This window comes from Crocuta crocuta, unplaced genomic scaffold (assembly GCF_008692635.1).
Source record: "Crocuta crocuta isolate KB4526 unplaced genomic scaffold, BGI_CrCroc_1.0 scaffold172, whole genome shotgun sequence".
NCBI lineage: Eukaryota > Metazoa > Chordata > Mammalia > Carnivora > Hyaenidae > Crocuta > Crocuta crocuta.
In genome coordinates this window covers 2,724,353-2,742,260 of record NW_027528872.1, presented here as the reverse complement: position 1 = coordinate 2,742,260, position 17,908 = coordinate 2,724,353, and the positions used below count along the sequence as shown (strand labels likewise).

At 44.4% G+C, this 17,908-nt stretch overlaps 1 long non-coding RNA gene across 1 annotated transcript; it reads right to left on the bottom strand.

Moving 5' to 3' along the window:
• Positions 1-9,603: 9,603 nt before the first annotated feature.
• On the bottom strand, positions 9,604-17,865 carry LOC144225367 (uncharacterized). Its single transcript, XR_013333281.1, has 3 exons — positions 17,816-17,865; positions 11,053-11,132; positions 9,604-10,742 (listed from the first exon to the last, which is right to left on the bottom strand). It is a non-coding gene; the product is annotated as an uncharacterized LOC144225367 (long non-coding RNA).
• Between the last annotated feature and the right edge of the window lie 43 nt (positions 17,866-17,908).

Below are 17,908 nucleotides of genomic sequence, written 5' to 3'. Positions count from 1 at the left end.
CTACATATGCCCATTTTTAAGGGCTAAGTGTGTACATTCTCAGAGATTGGGGGCCGGCACTGCAGGACTGGAAATGGTGTAGAAAGAAAAGTTCCAGGTGTCTGGTACTGGAGCCGAGAGGTCATGTGGGGTACACACCAAGCTCTAGGTTTCTCCAAAACTAAGATTGCCATGAAGCACACCCTGTGGGCACATGGAAGTTGTTAAAAAGTCAGTAACAAATTGATATCCAGAAGTTCTCTAGTATATATCTTTTATCTCTTAGATTGTTCTATCACGTGTAATAATTACCGTGTAAATCCTTGAGAACAGTGCTGGCAGAACAGGTGCTCAGTGCATGGTAGCTCTTATTTTCATTATTGACAGCAAACTAGAAACTTTGGTTTTTACTGTTTAATAAAGAAATTCTCTTTGTTTCTTTACAATAAGCAAACAAAAAAGCACTTAGTTTGAAAAGTCAGTGTGGTATTCAGATTCTCATCCCTGAAAATCCTTATCCTAATCACCCCACTCTCCTCATTTGCTGATGAGCTCCTTATGTGGCAATTTGTAGAAAGAGCCACTGCCCAGGACCATTCATGAGTTAAACACGCACTACTCCAATCTGCTTTTTGTTCCTAATTCTTGAATGAAGGTCCTAAATGTCCCCACGTGATAATTTCCTCCACCAGGTCTTTCTCTCCCAGAAATGCTATGCTTTTTGCTCTTTTGTACATTTGCAGGATGAAAGAAATGTAAACATTTAAATAATAATGTATTTTTAAAGGCATAATGGGGTTAGTTTAGGTAAAACAAGCCATCTCACATCATCTGCAGAAGAAATCTAATAAGTTTTGGAGTTCATTGGGGAAACAGAGAATATTCAATTTTATGAGAGTATTAAGTTTTTATTGAATTACGTCTTTATTCAAGGCACTTTGGTTCATCTACTGAAATGTTAAGGTTAGCTCCGTGATCCTTGGGCTAGTAAAATTTAAACCACAATGATAATCTCTTGATGAATCAGTTCTTTTAACAAAGACTCTGTTGGGCCAGCTATTGGGTGGTGGCCATTTACTTTACAAATAGCCAAACCAAGCATGCCCAGTGCCCTGATGTGGCCCAAATGCAGCGGAATGTATGGTGGAGAAGATGCAGGAACACCAGGTTCTAGTTATGGTTTTGCCCCTAATAGTTGAAGCTCCCAAACTTGTCTGGACTTCAGTTTTATTATCTGCTAAAATAAGGTGTAAGACTATTGGTGATTCCAAAATGCTGATCTGATGTCAAGCTAGTTACTTAAAACTCCCCAGGGGAGATTATTTAAAAAAAAAAAAGAAAAGAAAAGAAAAGAAAAGGAAAAAAAGCAGCACATTTCTTAGCCTAAATCTGGAAACAACTTAACTGTCCATCAGTAGGGGACTGGTTAAATAAGTTATGGTCTATCCAACCATAAGTGCCCTTTAAAAAGCATGAAGTAAATCTCCATGTGCTGATATAGAAAGATCCCTAAGTAAGATCATAAAGTGAAAAAACAAAATAACAAAGTGCAGAGCATTGTGTATGGCAAAATTCCTCTTGTATTAGTAAACATGCATATATGGGACATAGACTTGTTTATGGTTTTTGTTACTGAAGGATATACAAGAAACGGCTCAATGCTTATCTTTCTAAACTGTAACAGCTCTACATATGTAAAGTATTACTAATAACAATGATAACGTTATCAGTTAAGGGTCTATTACCCTTGCCTGTTCTGATGTCTTGTTTCTTTTGTGACCTTCAATATTGATATATTGCTATAACAAGGAGGTAGCTTGAATGAGCAGAAAGTGGATCTGAGTTTAAATCATACACTTATTGAGTGATCTTGTACAAGTGACTTCACTTCTCCGGACCTCAGTGTTCTCACGTTTTAAGTGGGATAGTAGGACTAGCTATAAAATTTGGCGGTTCTATTTTAACTTGCACATAGTGTTTATAATCTATCTAAGGAGACACAGACACACAGAAGTACACCCAAACAGAAAAAGGAGTAAAGAACATACACTAACTCTCACCAAATACTTTTTAAAAAGCATTTTAAAAATTATTGAAAATTATTTTTTATTGGGGGGGGGCGGTCAGAGAGAGAGACAGACACAGGATCCAAAGCAGGCTCCAGTCTCTGAGCTGTCAGCACAGAGCCCAACACAGGGCTTGCTTGAAACCATGAACTGCGAAATCATGACCTGAGCCAAAGTTGGATGCTTAACTGGCTGAGCCATGGGCACCTTAGCAAATACTTTAAACGCTCTACAACTAGTACATTTCTATGGGGGAACAGAGGAAGAAATAACCTGTCCCTGGGATATTTTCTGATTTGCTAGGAAAGAGAAAACATGTTTGCATGAAAACACTGGAGAATAATATGAGGCCACATATGAACAACCCTGGATTTCCCTCATTGTTATGCAGCTCATGTTAAAATATTACTCACCTGAAACCCCAGAAAGCCAGACTCAGCAGTAAAAGTAAAACCCAAGTCCTTAGGTCACATTTATACTGATCTGTAAAATAAAGGGTTAGGCAGATGATCACTAAGTTCCTTGGCAGTGATAAAATTCCATGATGCTACAATCTCTGAGAGCAGGTCCAAACTGAAGAATTTATTTTCCCTTGACACCAGATTCCTTCCTGTTCAGTAAAGTCTCCATTTCCAGTTTAAGACTTTNTATATAACTCCTGTGCACAAAATTCCCCCAAGATAGAGCCAAAGGGAAGGTCCTACATGAAGTCAGCCCCATTGTTTCTCTTGGCTCCACCCTGTCTAGGCAACGCAGTGGGACAGGGAACTTAGCTGGGGGCAGCCAGGTGGCTGTCTGGCCTGCCTCCTCACAAAGGCCCCAGTGAACACGCAGACCAGAACATCACAGGGGCTCTGAGCAGGTCAGACTTGACGCCTAACTTGACCCCATTGGCAGCCAGAGTCTGATAAAGACGTGATTGAACTGGAGATTTCTTCCTGACAGTTTAACAGATGGCTATAATTAGGGGGCCTGTGCTGAGGGTATGGAGATACATAGACTTCATTGTAGGGAGGCTAAGTGCTAGAAAGGTCAAGGCCAAAATATGGTATGAAAGAAGCTCAAAGTTTTCCAATATGCGGGAGAAGTCAGTTTGTAAGGAAATGGGTTTACTGAGCATGACCAAATGTACCCATTTCCTGTCAGTTCCTGGCCCCAAATGTCATCAATGGCAGGTCTTTGTAGTGGAGCTTCAACCTTCAAACTGTGTCTTCAGAAACTGGCTCTATAAAGGTGGAGCAGAGAAGATGCACTTTCCAGCTTGAGAGGTTATATGTGGGAGATCCCAGGAAGAAATGGACTTTCTTTTCTTCTCCTGAAACAAATTAGGAGTGAATGATGAGAGTGAATAAATAATAATGACGATGACAACAATAACCAAAACATGCCTGTAGATTTTTAATGTTAAATTTAATCAATATTTGTCATGTCTGTTTATGCTTCATTGTCAAAATGATGATTAATGAAAGTGGCTTTAAGCCTAAAATACTTTCTGAGGCTTTTTAGGCCTTTTTCTTAGAAGCAAGAAGTCACAGTGTGCCAGCCACAGTAACATCCAACTTACAATGATCAAAAATACAGTGAGTAATGGCAACAATGTCCTCATAAGGGAAAACAACTCACGATTTGGACAGAAACCTAGGGAGTTAGTGAAACTCCCAACTATGTAGGGGTTAGAGGGTGGACTTGGAAATACACTTACCTGGTCTCAGTGCTGGTAAATTCATTTCCTGGTGAAGTTGGTAAAGCAGACATCTTGAAGCATGTTACTCAAAGAATTATATAACCCCAGTGTTGGCAGGGATTGTGTAGGCCTCAGAGTCCAGAGATTGCATTGTGTCCCCAATGTTCTTGCCAAGTAGCTGACCTTCTGCTGTAAGGATCTCGGTGACTGGATGCTCTACTAATGTACAGCCTATTCCAGTTTGGGTGGCCATGAGTTTAAACACAACTCTTCCCAATACTGAGGTAAAATCTGTATCTCTCCACCTCTCACTGGTAGGTCCCACTGTGCCCCTTGGGGTCGCAGAGAATATGGCTAAATCCTTGCCATGTAGTAACCAGGCCTAGCTTCATGATTTGTGGGGCCCGTGCAAGATGAAAATGTGGGGTCCTTTTTTTTTTTTTTACCAATTGTTAAACCATGAGAGACTCTTGAATGCCGAGAACAAACTGAGGGCTGATGGGGGTGGGGGAGAGGGGAAGGGGGGTGATGGACATGGAGGAGGGCACTTGTGGGGATGAGCACTGGGTGTTATATGGAAACCAACTTGACAATACACTATTTAAAAGAAAAAAAAAAAGAATTTCAAGATGGTAGCAGCAGAGCATGAAGGCAAGTCCAGAGCCCTTCTAGGTACAGGCCCCCATGGCTGCTCAGGTAACCACATGTTACAGAAGTATTTCTGAGGGGCTGCACTTGGTAGAATGCAAACAAGAAAAGAACTTTATTTTTCCTCCACTTTGTCTTAAATTATTTTTAAAAAATGTTTATTTATTTATTTTGGGAGAGACAGAGATAGCACAAATTGGGGAGGGGCAGAGAGAGAGAGGGACAGAGAATCCCAAGCAGGCTCCGCACCATCAGCCCAGAGCCCGACACGGGACTTCGAACCCATGAGACTGTGAGATCACGACCTGAGCTGAAACCAAGAGTCAGACACTTAACCAACTGAGTCACCAGGTGCCTCATGTGTTAATCTGTTTAATTCCTTTTTCCTTTCTGAAGATCCCATAGAATGTTCTGGTCATTTTCTGTGTAATTAAAGTCCAGTGTAATCTTTTACCAAACTCTCCCTTCCTCTCTCAAGGGCTGCTTGAGGCTATGAAGCCTACAGAGACCTGTTTCCCTTCTTTGTCTTGCCCCTGCTGGCCTATTCACCCCTCCTGCTCTTCCTGGCTCCTTTAGGGAGAAAGGTGGTAGGAGGAGAGCCCTCCTTACTTGATGTGACCTGGCATATGCATCCTGGGCATTGAGAACCTAAGCACTTCCTCCTTCTCTCAAGGGGACAGTTCCAGGTTCCTCTTAGCTGCCCCCACTGGGGATTTTCCATGACAGTTTCAGGCGTGGATGCTGTCTGCTTTAGCTGGCTGCTTAGGACATTCTCTCAGCCCAGGACTGGTGGCTCACCTCAATCCTCTTCTGCTGGGGTTACCCACCCAGCACCCTCCACACTTCAATGTCCCCTAGGATAGATTTTCAAGCTGCTTCATGGCTGGGGTTCTCCCTTGGGGACCATATTTGGATGTTGGAAAACACATATTTTTGTCTGGCCTTTGGTCCAGGGCACTTCAATACAACTTTCCCCTTGTTCTGCTGACATAGGCACCCCACTACCAAGTCCCAACCTCTTTCTTCTAGGCTTTCTTCCAAATGTGAGTCAGATACCAGCTCCACAGTCCTCCCTCATTCCAAGGGCCGTATGTCAAACCTGCTGGGAGGTTCTCTGAAGCCCCTCTTGGTTGGCCTGAGCAGGGGAGAACCTCAGCACACAGTTTTTTCCCTAGAAAAACTGCACATGTTGCTTCTCCTAATGGGTTCCTGATCACCCCTATCATCTGGAGGTGGGTGATAGGCTAATTCAAGCAGAAAAAATATCTTGTACTAGTACCTTGCTTTAAATTTGGGGTGTTGACACCTATTGTATGCGGTGTGGGGCTTTGACAGAAACTGAGATGATGAGATGTTCCACTTTAGCATCTTGTTACACAGTGATGGATTGAAAAGTATTTGAGGGTATTGAGTATGTCTCCACCCATAAGAATGTTTTTGGAGACGAGTCTTTCATAGAGGTAATCAAGGTCAAATGAAGTCATAAGGGTGGAGATCTGATCCGATAGGATTAGTATCCTTATAAGAAGGTAGTAGAGAGCTCTTTCTCTTTGCCACCTGAGGACACAGCTAGCAGACAGCTGTCTGCAAGCCAGGAAGAAAGCCCTCACTGGGAACCAAATCAGCCAGACCTGCAGCATGGTCTTAGACATCCAGCCTCCAGAGGTGTGAAAAAATGTCTGTTGTAGGAGGTGCCCAGACCATGGTGTTCTGTGAGGGCAGCCCAAGTAGACTAGGACAATACTCTGCATTTCCCTAAGTGCTACCTTTTTGATTTGGGCATATTCTGTTCCTCTAGTTGTTCCCAGCAGAGCAGCATTTACTAGCTTAGTCTCTGAATGGGCTCCAGTTTGTTTACATAGTGGGGGTGCATCTTCCACAGAGACTGGGCTCTACTGTAAGATGAAAATTTGTTTAATCACCTCACCTTTGGAAACCTCCTTAATTGCTCATAGAATATAAATATTTAATAGGAGATAAGAAGAGATGATGATGTTATTACTAGGCTTGCTCTCTTCTCAATATTATTTAGATGGTGATTGTTGACTCATTTATTTATTGTCTTGTCTTCTCTTCTGTGTCCTTCTTGCTGCATTTTTTGAATACAGGTTCAGAACTTATATTTCCACCTCTTTTAAGTAAGTTTCTTTCAGATTCAGTCCTTTGTTCCAACATTCATTGATTTATTCAAAAGTATTTACTGATCTTAAAGTATCTCCTCACACAATACTTGTTAATTACAAAGGGGGAAAATAGTAACTTTCCAGTAGAAAGCTTGGTAGACCCTACTTTAACCAAGTGATCAACATTAACATCTCAGGGATAAGTCACATGAAGATCACGTACTGCCTGACAGGATGCGTGGAGGAAGACAAAGCATCACCTTGTAGTCTTCTTGCCAAAATTACATCACCTTCATCTAACCTTGAGAAAAGGCCAGACAGCCTCAAACTGAGAAACATAATTTATAAAATAACTGAGCAGAACTCTTCAAAAGTGTGGAAGTCATAAAAGACAAAACAGGACTAAGGAAATATCTCAGATTAGAGGAGATGGAGGAGACGTTACAGCTGAGTGCAGTGTAATGGATGGGCTCCTGGGTGGGGAAAGGACCCTGTGGGTTTGATTCTGACACCAATTCCAGTGTGTGTTTTAGACACCATCACACAGTTAACTCAGTTCTGACACTATCTACCTGGAGAGAGAATCAGATTCCACGGGTTAAGGGCTCAGTCTTATAAGGCACCCATAGCCCTCCTCACCCCTACCCCACACATTTCAGATGCCAGCTGCAAGTCCAGGTTGTTGTATGTGCTTTTGATGGTTAGGCTATGGTTTGGAGGTTCCTAGGATCCCCTCCTGAGGTTCCATCCATTTGCTAGTGTAGTTCACAGAACTCAGAGAAACATTTATTTACATTTACCAGTTTATTTTAAAAGGATATAATGCAGGAACAGCCAAATGGAAGAGATACATAGGACAAGGTATGGGAAAGGGGTGTGGGGTTCCCACGCCCTCTCCGGGCAGCTGCTCTCCTAGTACCTCTGCTCTCGCAAACCCAAAAGCTCTCCAACCCCATCCTTTTGGGTTTTACAGAGGCTTCGTTACATAGACACAATTGATTAAATTACTGGCCATTGGTGACTTAACTCAATCACTGGCCCCTCTTCCCTCCCTGGAGATGAGGGGCAGGGACTGAAAGTTTGAACCTTCTAACCACTTGGCAACTAGCCTCCATCCTTAGGTGACCTGCTTTCCAATGACCAGTTCATTCACATAACTAAAGGCACCTTTACTGTTTTCACTACAGGAAATTCCATGGGTTTTAGGAGCTCTGTGCCAGGGATGGGGATGAAAACCAAGTATATATTTCATATTATAAATCACAGCCTCACAGTGGGAGGAATCAGTAAAATTCAAGGAATATCTGTAGATAGGTTAAGAGTATTGGATCAATGATAACATCTTGGTTTCAATAATTTTACTATGATTTTATGTTATGTTATGTTGTTACAATGATTTTATAAGATGTTAACATAAGATGAAGATGGGTGGAAGATATATGGGGATTTGTACTATGTTTGCAACTTTTCTTTGAGTCTATCATTTCAAACTAAAAGGTTAAGCAATATATTTACTGAGTATCTATTCTGTGCCATTCTCTGAGCTGGTGAGACGGTAGTGAACACGACAAAGACCCTGCCCTCAGAGGCTTAAACCTTAGTCTGCAACAGGATGAGTTGGCATGCAGTTTTAATGGGATATTAAGTTAAGGCAGGTGTATGCACACAGTGCAATGAAGAGAACTTAGGAGGATCAGAGAAAGCTGAAAGTAACATCTAAGCCGAGCTCCAACGGTTGGGTAGAAGTTATCCAAAGAAAGGAAGGGCCTATGGAAGATAGATGTGGGGAATCATCTAGCAGAGGGGATAAATTGTGCAAAAGCAGAGCTTTTGGAGAAGTGCAGGCTGTGTGTGCACTGCAGGGCAGGAAGGAGGTGGAGTGTGCATGGCCTGAGGGAGGCCGGGGGAGAGGGTTCATGCCAGTGAACGGTGGGGGTGGGGCAGTAAGTAGGACAAATTCATGAGAGGCCTCCCAAAGCCCTGTGAGGATATGGGAACAGGAAGCCATTAAAGTGTTTTAAAAGGGTTTTGGGGCGCCTGGGTGGCTTAGTCGGTTAAGCGTCCGACTTTCGTTTAGGTCATGATCTCGCGGTTCGTGGGTTCGAGCCCCGCGTCGGGCTCTGTGCTGACTGCCAGCTCAGAGCCTGGAGCCTATTTCGGAGTCTGTGTCTCCCTCTCTCTCTGACCCTCTCCTGCTCACGCTGTCTCTCTCTCTCTCCTAGAAATAAATAAAAATATTTTTAAAAAAGTGTTTTAAAAGGGTTTTGAAATGAGATTTAAGATTTAGTAAAAGCACTCTGGCTTCTGAGTGACTGGTTGACCAAAGACCAGAGTCAGAGAGATCAGAAGGAGGTTAGCTAGGTAAGGGGACAATAGCCTAAGTGGGCGCAGAAAACAGCATATGATTCAGTGTCTCTGTGAATTCCAGTTCTCTGTCTAGGAAAGGAAAGGGACTTTGTGAGTGTCCACTGTGAGTTGGACACTTCACTCATATCATTCACTTATGTGCCTATAGAAAGTGTGTGTGAGCAGTCCAACGGTCCTCATCTGATTTGTAGGTAACTGAGGCTCTGTCAATCTTGGTGGCTGGCCTCCATTCATGGAGGAGTAAGTAAATGCCAAAGTCCAGGTCTGCGTGACCCCAGCTCTTCCTCTCTTTATCGTAAAACATCACATTCAATCTGATAAACCATCAATCCCTGCCAGCTTTTTCTCTGGCAAACCTAGAGAAAACTCTGCTAGCACCTGTTTTTGGTCAGTCACACAACACACACACACACAGAGCAGGAAGCTGCTATTCTTCTGGGACACACCCCCTGCCCTGCAGAGTGCTGGGCATACACAGGCCACTCAGGACCAGTTCTCTTTCATCCCCGGCCCCGCTCTGCCCCAGGCTTCCAGGTGAGCTGAGCCTTCACATATTGCTTTGGTTACACATTCACTGAATGACTTTAAATTATTTCTTATTCAGATTTTTGCAGTTACTCTTTTTCACACTTGGCTGTGTTTTATGTTCAACTTGAATCTGGGTTCAAAGTATTTCACGAGGTGGTCTTGGATAGTAAGTAAAGAGATCAAGAAAAGCAGGGACATTCAAAACAAATTGGTCCTCAAACCATACAATTTTATGTCATGGTTAAGTCTACAAATACATTCTTGTGTTGCCTTTCCTCTCTGCTTGGGGTCATCATAATACCTTGTTATTTTAAGTGAGGTTCTGGATATTTATCCTCAAAATCTGTGCCTTTGCATTTTGATGCCTTATTTCCCCAGAACCTCCTAGAATCCTCTCTTCCCAGGATACAACGTTTTCCACATCTTCTCATTTCCATTGGTCCATGGCTGTCCCTCTCCATAAAAGTGTCCCCATCCCTCCACCATCTCTTATCTCCTGGAAAGAAACACACTTCTCACGGTGCAATTTCAGTCCAAACTTAGGGAATCCACAGAGCCTGTGATGGATAGTGGAGTGGGTAAGTTGGGTTCTGTACAGCACAGCAAGAATTCTTGTGAACTTAGGCTTCGTGAGAAAATGGCATTCTGCTCCTCGTCATCAATAACAACAAACACTCTACTTGAGTTCTTTTGGGGAAAAGACACTTAAAAGGAGAAGGCCCTAAGGAACATTTGAATCCTCAAAATTGAGGTATTTAACACCTGGAAGCATAGTCATTCCTTATGTTGTTGGGTTCCTTGGGCTATTACTGTGAGACCTCAGCGCTGAGATGGTTGTTAGGAGTTGTTAGGGTAGTCATTTGGATGCATGACAAAATAAGATTTTATACAACAGTCTGGGCAAATCCTAGGCAAGAGGAGAAATCTGCTTTAACCCAAAGGAATAGATTTCTAATGGTAGAAAATTTAGGTAGCTAAATGCTAGCAGTGGGTGAAAAATTTTGTGCAGGAGGCCCCTGCCTCCCAAGAATTCCTGTTTTGTTCTTAGGTGATACAGAACTTTCTGTCACTTCCATATGATTTGTGTCAAAGGATACAAAGAGAACATGCATGGAGGAGTGGAGATTGACCCTCCATAACTCTCAGCGCAAACGGTTGAGCAATTATCTTCAGCAGTAGCGACCATTCCCTGTAGGAAAAATGGAAAGGAGAGGGATCGACTGGGCAGCTTGCAGATCCTTGAAAACAGGGGCTTGAGTGTTGGAGTCATCAGGGTACCCTCAGCAAGGGCAGGCCCGGGGCATGTGAGACATCTCTGTACGTGCGTTGGCTTCCTCACTGATGAGTCTGCAATGGGAAAGAATCAAACCAAAGATCATGGATTCTCTCTCCCCAACATGCAAAAATATGAACAGGGAAAAAACAATATTCTCAATAGAGTTTCCTCCCCAATACCACCAGTTTCTGTAAGCATTTCCCCGAGATCCCAGTGTCTTCTAGACTCCCCAGAGCTGTAGAGCCTTATGAAGCTTCTGTTTTCCAGGCCACAGATGGAATTATTCTCATCTCTCTATCCTTATTTATCCCATAAAGATTTGAGAGAGAGAGAGAGAGAGTAAATGTAGGTGAAAGTTAGAGGCTCTAGCATCAAACACACCTGGTTTCCTTCATGGCTCCGTCATTGCCAGCCATGAAATCTTGTGAAAATCCTTTAATTATGCACGGCCCCTTCTTTACCTGTAAAGCAAATCATTGCACACTTTACCTCAGAAGATCGCTGTGCAGACACTGGGGATGTCGGGGGAGTGGGAAGGTCCTGTGCTCATCACATCACTCATGGACTCGGGCTAACTAAGCAGGTCCCTCCTTGAAGGCAGCTGAGCTGAAGGGAAAAGAGAGTTCTGAGGGGTCTCTCATTAGTCCTATAAGTGGGTTAACAGGCCTATTTATGTCTGTCTAGAACCAGTCACATGGTGCTACCCACCACAAAAGACCTGGGAAGTGTTATTCCCATGAGTGCCAGGAAGGCAGAGAGCCGGAAATATTTGGCAATTAGTGCCATGTGTAAAGTACCTCGCACTATGACTGGCATGTTCCAAATGCTCCATCCATGCGAGCTGTATTAGTTTGGATCTGTTATATATAAAATGATGTTTATGTATCACTTTAGTGTATCCAAAAGTGTTAATGGCTAGTAATTAATTCATGTATAACGTCTCCCTTTCAGAAGTACCTACAATTTAATAGAAGACTCTTAGAGACATGATATTACAGTTCAAGAAATGAATCTTGCCAGGAGCTCACAGTGGAAGGATTCAGGTTTCCTGGGTAGCATTTGCGTAAAAGCAGCCAGGGATGACTTTTACCATGTGGCACAGGGCATCTGAGTCCGTTGCTTCGGGCCTGGGAATTATTGACCATTTTCTCATTTTTCATTTTATTCATTTACTTTTTCCTCAAATGGTTTTTGCATGCTCCTATGTGCCAGGCACCAGCGACATGTTCTTGAAAAAAGTGTGGACGCTGCCTTCACGAGCTTGCATTTCGTAGGAGATACTGAGCCACAGTAACAAAAATGAGCACATCTGTAGCAAGTAGATGGTGGGATGTCTCGCCTATGAATGAAGTGAGGGGTGTGCGACATTCCAGCACTGTGGACGGTGGAGGTGTTGCCATTTTATTTGGGGTGGACAGAAAAGGAATCCAGGGAGCAGGCCCTGAGGAGATGTAGGAGAAGAACATTCCAGACAAGGATGCCGGGGCCAGCAAGAGGAGAGGAGAACCTTCTGGCCGGAGGAGAGAGCAGAATGGGGGAAAGAACAGGAATAGGAAACTGGGCCACCAGGGCTTTAGTCTTGGCTCCGCTGCTGGTTTGCAATGTTCCGGGAGCAACATGCTTGTGAAGATGGGCTGGGAGCTAGACTGCCCTGGTTTGGTCCCTGCTTTGCCTCTTACTAATGAGATGAGCTGGGCAAGTACCTTAACCTCCCTAAGCAGCCGTTGCCCCATCTGCCAATATGGGGGAAGCCTCACGCTTCATGCCCTTTCTGGGACAATTAAATGGGTTAATTCACACGGGCCATTGAAATGAGGGCCTCGCTCCCTTTGAGCCCTCTTTGATGTTAGCTGTTTCTATTAGGGAGAGTCGCTTCCCTTCTGGGGGGTTCAGTAGCATCATCTGGAGAGATGGTCTCTCTAGGCTCCCAACTTAAAGATTCTTTGGAAATCTGATGCTAATTCACATGTTATTCTTTGGACTATTTGCATGTCATTTGTCCCATTCTCACAGATTGCTGGCCCTTTTTTCTTTCTTTCTTTCTTTGTTGGTTTTTTGTTTTTGTTTTTGTTTTTTTTTTTTTACCATCTGCCCCCATCACAGTCCTCTTACTGGATGTAGCTTCTTTCCAGTGATGCTGAGTCTGGGGTCCTTCATTTGTCTTTGCTAGACTTCCACTTCTCTCTGCCTCACTGGTGGGCTGTATTCCTTCCCGGAACTTTACATAGTTCAGTACACTTAGCTGATTAAAAACATTCTTTCCATAAACTTCAAATATACTGGCAACAACTTTTGTAGCAGAAACTTTGAAAAATGAGATTTCAGGCTGTTTTCTGTTTGGAGACTAAGCTTCTGGGAAAGATGCCATTTTAACTAAGGGTACATCAAGTCACAGACACTCATGGATGGCCCTCCCTGCAACATCCCAGACACCAACAAAGCACTCTACAGCCAGCCTAACTACTGCCCTAGCCACAATGCCTGTTCAGCAGTGCCTCTGAAAATCTCTCCTATCTCTCTAGAACTCCTGGTGCATGGTGTGCTCGTTCAGTGTTGGTCACCAATTAGTGCTCATCTGAGAACAGGGGCTTTTAGAATAAATACTAAAACCAGAGATCCAACATCTCTTTCTGTGAATGCAGCAGCCTGTGTGAGAAACCCTATTTTATAGGCCCTCCAGATCACAGAGCAAGTGCATGCACTGGGTATCAGTGATGCTGGGCTTGCCTTCTCCAGCCACGAGGTCAATCCTCAAAGGGCTCAGAGTAAATCATGCTGGTGAAAGCGGGGAGCATGTAGTCCAATCAGAAAGCCCAGACAGAGTACCAGTACCACCACTAATGGACCACGTGGCCTGGGTCTCTTATTTCTCATTTGTAAAACATGAGCACATACCTTCATCTTTATAAATAAATGGCAATATGTGCTTTTATACATTGGTGACTTATTATCTTGCATAAATAATGTACATATTTGTCTTGCTAAGTAAATATATGGCTGTTCTTCAATTTTAGATCTTAACAAGTCTGTGTCCTAATGAATTTGTTGTACTTCTTGGTCAGGGTGGAAAGGGAGAGAACAACGGTGCCTAGTGGCCACTTCAAGTCAAGCTAAAACCCAGCAAAAGGAGGACGTTGTTCCTATGCCTCCCCTAGCCCTCCTTTCCCCTTGGTAGTCACTTCTTTATCTCCAAATGAGAGCAGATTTATGCACCTAGAAATAAATACATACATTAGTGACGCCATTGCTCTTCGCAGTGCTCCCTTTTCAGAGCATTTTGAACGCAAAGCCTATAGAGGGATATCTGGGCAGGATGTGCAGGCCCCACCTGCCCTGTCCCTGTGTCTTCATCCAGCAACACTTCCTAACACTACTCACTCACACAAGAGCCCCACTCACCCACCAGGCTGTCTCCTACTTCAGTACCTTTGCTCTAGCTGCCCTTCTGCCCTTCCAAGTCTTTACCACATGACTCCTACTTAGCTCTGATACTGTCTAGAATCACCAGGAATCCTTCATCGATCCATCAGGCTGGTAAAGTCCTCTCTCTGTGTGCTTCTGTGTGCACCTCCAGGCCTCCACTTCCCTCCTCAACCTGTGACTTTCTGATTGTGTGTCCATCCCTCTACCCTTCCCCAACCTGCAGACAATGAATTTGTCCAGGATACAAGCTTTGCCCTGAAACCTATGCCCACCTGGCCCTCCTGAAGCTTGTTATGTTGGTTGTACACACGGAGGGTTGAGGAAGACTCTGGGGGAAAAGAATAAGTGATTTCCTTCAAGCCCTCCCAGCAAAATAGCATGGCAGCCAGAACTAGAACCCATGAATTCTAGTTTCTCACCTAGAGCTTTTCCGTTGAAACAGGCTGGCTAGAGCTTGGCTCTGTCTCTCAGGATAGGGTAGCGATGGTTGGCTGGGACAGCTTAGCATCCCATATCGGGATTACTTGCAGTCCGCAGGGATGCTATGTGTCCCCCAACCAGTAGAATCACAGTCCCGCCTCAGCCGGAGACGCTCCCTTCTTGATGGTTAAGGCAACAGCGCCACCTCCTGGCCTCGCTGCCACTTCTCGTAACTGGACTTGAGAGGTCTCGGGCGCCCTCTTGTGGGCCTTGAGAGGATGCAGCACAAAAGCAACTTGGTTATCCCCAGGTCACACTGAGGATTCTTCCACCTTTGATGTTTGAATCATTCTGTGAGCTTGTGCATTGTAACCAAGCCTAGAGAGGAAGGCTCATAACAACTTAGGATGCAGACAATCAGAAGCATATAAGTTGCCATTCATAGGTGACATGGCATGCTCCCTCGTGACATAATGTCTAGAGAGCTCCTCTAAGTGGCACATACAGCAGTGAACACGGTGGCATGGAAAGAATTGCGGAGAATGATGGGAAGGAATGGGTAGCGAAAAAGAGTGGAAGGAAGGAAAGGGGATGCTACCCTGATCCACACACGCTCCTCCAAGACTGAAATCACTAACAAGGCTGTTTAAGAAAATCAGGCCAGAGTACAAAAAACCTTTCCCCAGAACGAGTTCTGCAGTATTTCCAGTTACCCCTGTCTGAACTGTTCAGCCCCCGAGTCTTCTCTCTGTTCTGTGGTGTTATTGACAATCATTGACGGCCCTTGGCTGGGGCTCAGCCTCGGCTCCTGTGTCAGCCATATAAGAATCTCAGTGTCTTGGGAACATGGGCCCAACTTGAAATACACTTCCTTGAAAGGCTTATTTTGTTTTGGGACAAGTCTCATGCCAATCTGTCCTGCCAAGAAATTATTGCTGTTGAACTGTTGGTTTTCATTGCTGTCAAACACAATCTTACGAGAAGAGCAAGGGGGCAGCCACCCTCAAGGGCCACCTTGGAAAGAAGACTTTGGATGGGATTTTCTTAGAACCCACCGGGGAATTAGAGAAGAAAAAGAAAAAGGAAAACCTAGAATGGCTGTTGTCTGATGAATACCGACGCTGACGGTCAGGTGAACCACCCACCAAGTGGCAATGAGTGGTTCCAGTCTGTTTTCAGTGAGCTACAGCCAGCATTACACAGGTGTCTAAAGGAGAAGGCCAGATGAAGACCTGGAACGCAGCTGCAGCTTGGCTTTGGGCATATGCTTAGATTTCTTCCTTATTCCAAAAGGAGATGTCCTGTAGTGTCTGGCCTAACACACAAAGGTTGGGAAGAATAAAGCAACAATGCTTCAATATTTGTGCAGGTCTGGGCTACTGAAGGAATGCTGGACACAGTATCGATACTTTCTTTGCCGTAGTGCCTCTAAAAACACTCGGACGCATGAAGAGGTGAAATTTTATGCAACTGGCCTTGTTCTCTTAACTGTTTTTGAATCTATAAAAAATTTTTCAAGCGCAAAACCAGTAGAAAACTGGTTTTGAGGTCGGAATTTGTTCAGAAGAGTTGTCACATCAGGCCACGTTCTAGGAAGAGTTAACGATGAGAAGTCAAAGATTTTAACTTTTAAAGTGCTTATCCCATTCATGTCTCCCTGTCTGGGACTCAGTTTCTTACTCTGTATAGTTGAGTTGACCTCCTTCAAGCACCTTTATAGTTCTGATGCTTTTTGGTTCTTTGAAAGGAAGCCTTATATTATCCCATGGTGGACCATATCACATCATTGCCCAGAATGGTCCCTACTTCACAAGGAAATGTTTGCTCATTCACTTTCCCATCCATCTAGTCAACAAGTATTGAATACCTACAATATTCCTGACGTCTCTGTAGGTTCTGAGGACAAGTTGTGAATGAACCCAGGTCTTGACTGTCATGGAATTTGCATTCTTATGGAGGCCCACAAAATTAAAAAAATTAAAAATACATAGTGTAATGTAATATAGTATAATAATGTAATGTCAGTCAGTAATTAGGTGCTATGATGAAGAATAAGGAAAGATAGGGCTTGTGGGATGAGGAGTGCTATTTTTCAGACATGGTGGCCAGGAAAATCCTCTCTGAGAAGGTGGCCTTTAAAGGGCAGAGAGAATCAGGTGAGGGAGGTGGCCATGTGAAGGTCCAGGGAAAGACCATGTCAGGCAGAGGGAAGAGCAAGTGCAAAGGCCTGATGCTAGTGTGCCCAGTGTGTTGGAGGAAGGTAAAGAAATGGGGAAATTGGGACATGAGGCTGGATCACGGGCTTCTTTCTTAAGTTTTGTTGCTAAGTGTGATGGAAAGCCATTGGAGAGGTCGTAGATTTTTAAGAGTCAGTGCTGTGAGCCTGCTGTTAGGCACGGGAAGCTCTGAGAGATAGAGCGCAGCTTCTGTGCTGAAGGGCCTTCCCAACAAATATACTCTAACCCGCGTGTGGGATGGTAAGAGACTGAGAAGCAGGTGTGTGCCAAGGGTCACATGAAAAGAGTACACACTGGTTCTGAAGGAGCCCCAGAGACTGGAGGCTGCAGCGCTCAGACACCTCACTCAGCAGCAGCAGTCAATCAGCTGTGGATCTGGAAGAAAGGACTAAGAAGAGGAAGACTCTTTAGCCCAGGAAGGAATGAGTGATGGGAGGAGGCAGGAGCAGGCAGGGCTTGTTTGGAAAATGGACTGGTTGTAACAAACGTTGTCTCAGAGCAGAGCCATAGGAAGTAAGTGGTTGAACAGGCTACCAAGGAGGAAAGGACCCCCGTTTCTCAGGCTGGGTATGAAGGTGCTTCTCTTCATCCCTAAAGATAGTTCGTGATCAAAGTGGTTAGGACTCTGATGGCCTCTATTACTCTATGAGAGGGGTAATAGTTTGCCCTTGGGGCCTCATCCTCTCCAAGTGCTGAAAGGGATGTTTACCTCATAGGCCACCAGGCCCCACCTGCCCTGTGGTCAGCGATCCTGCCCTCAGAGGCCAGGGAAGTAAGGACGGTAGCTTAGCGCTGCCTTGAGCGCCCTTTCACCTTGTGAATTGCTGCTCTCTGCATCCTGACCAAGCCCTCCAGATGCTCCGGGTCCTCTCCACCAGGGATCGCCCTCCTGCAAACCGACGGGACCTATACCAACAATGAGCCTGTCTGTATCTGAGCTGGTGTTTTCCTGGGTTTACTCCTGGGCAGGAAGCTTTGCAAGACCCCAATTTACTAGTGCACAGATTGGCATCTGGGACCTCTAACCATCTGTCCACTGAGAACCGTGGATGAGAAATACTCACAGGGCCAGATTCTGACTGTGCCTGCCAGCAGCACACTGGTGCCTGCCTGCTGCCACTGTCTATGAGATAATGTCTCTCCATTTTGGGATTGTG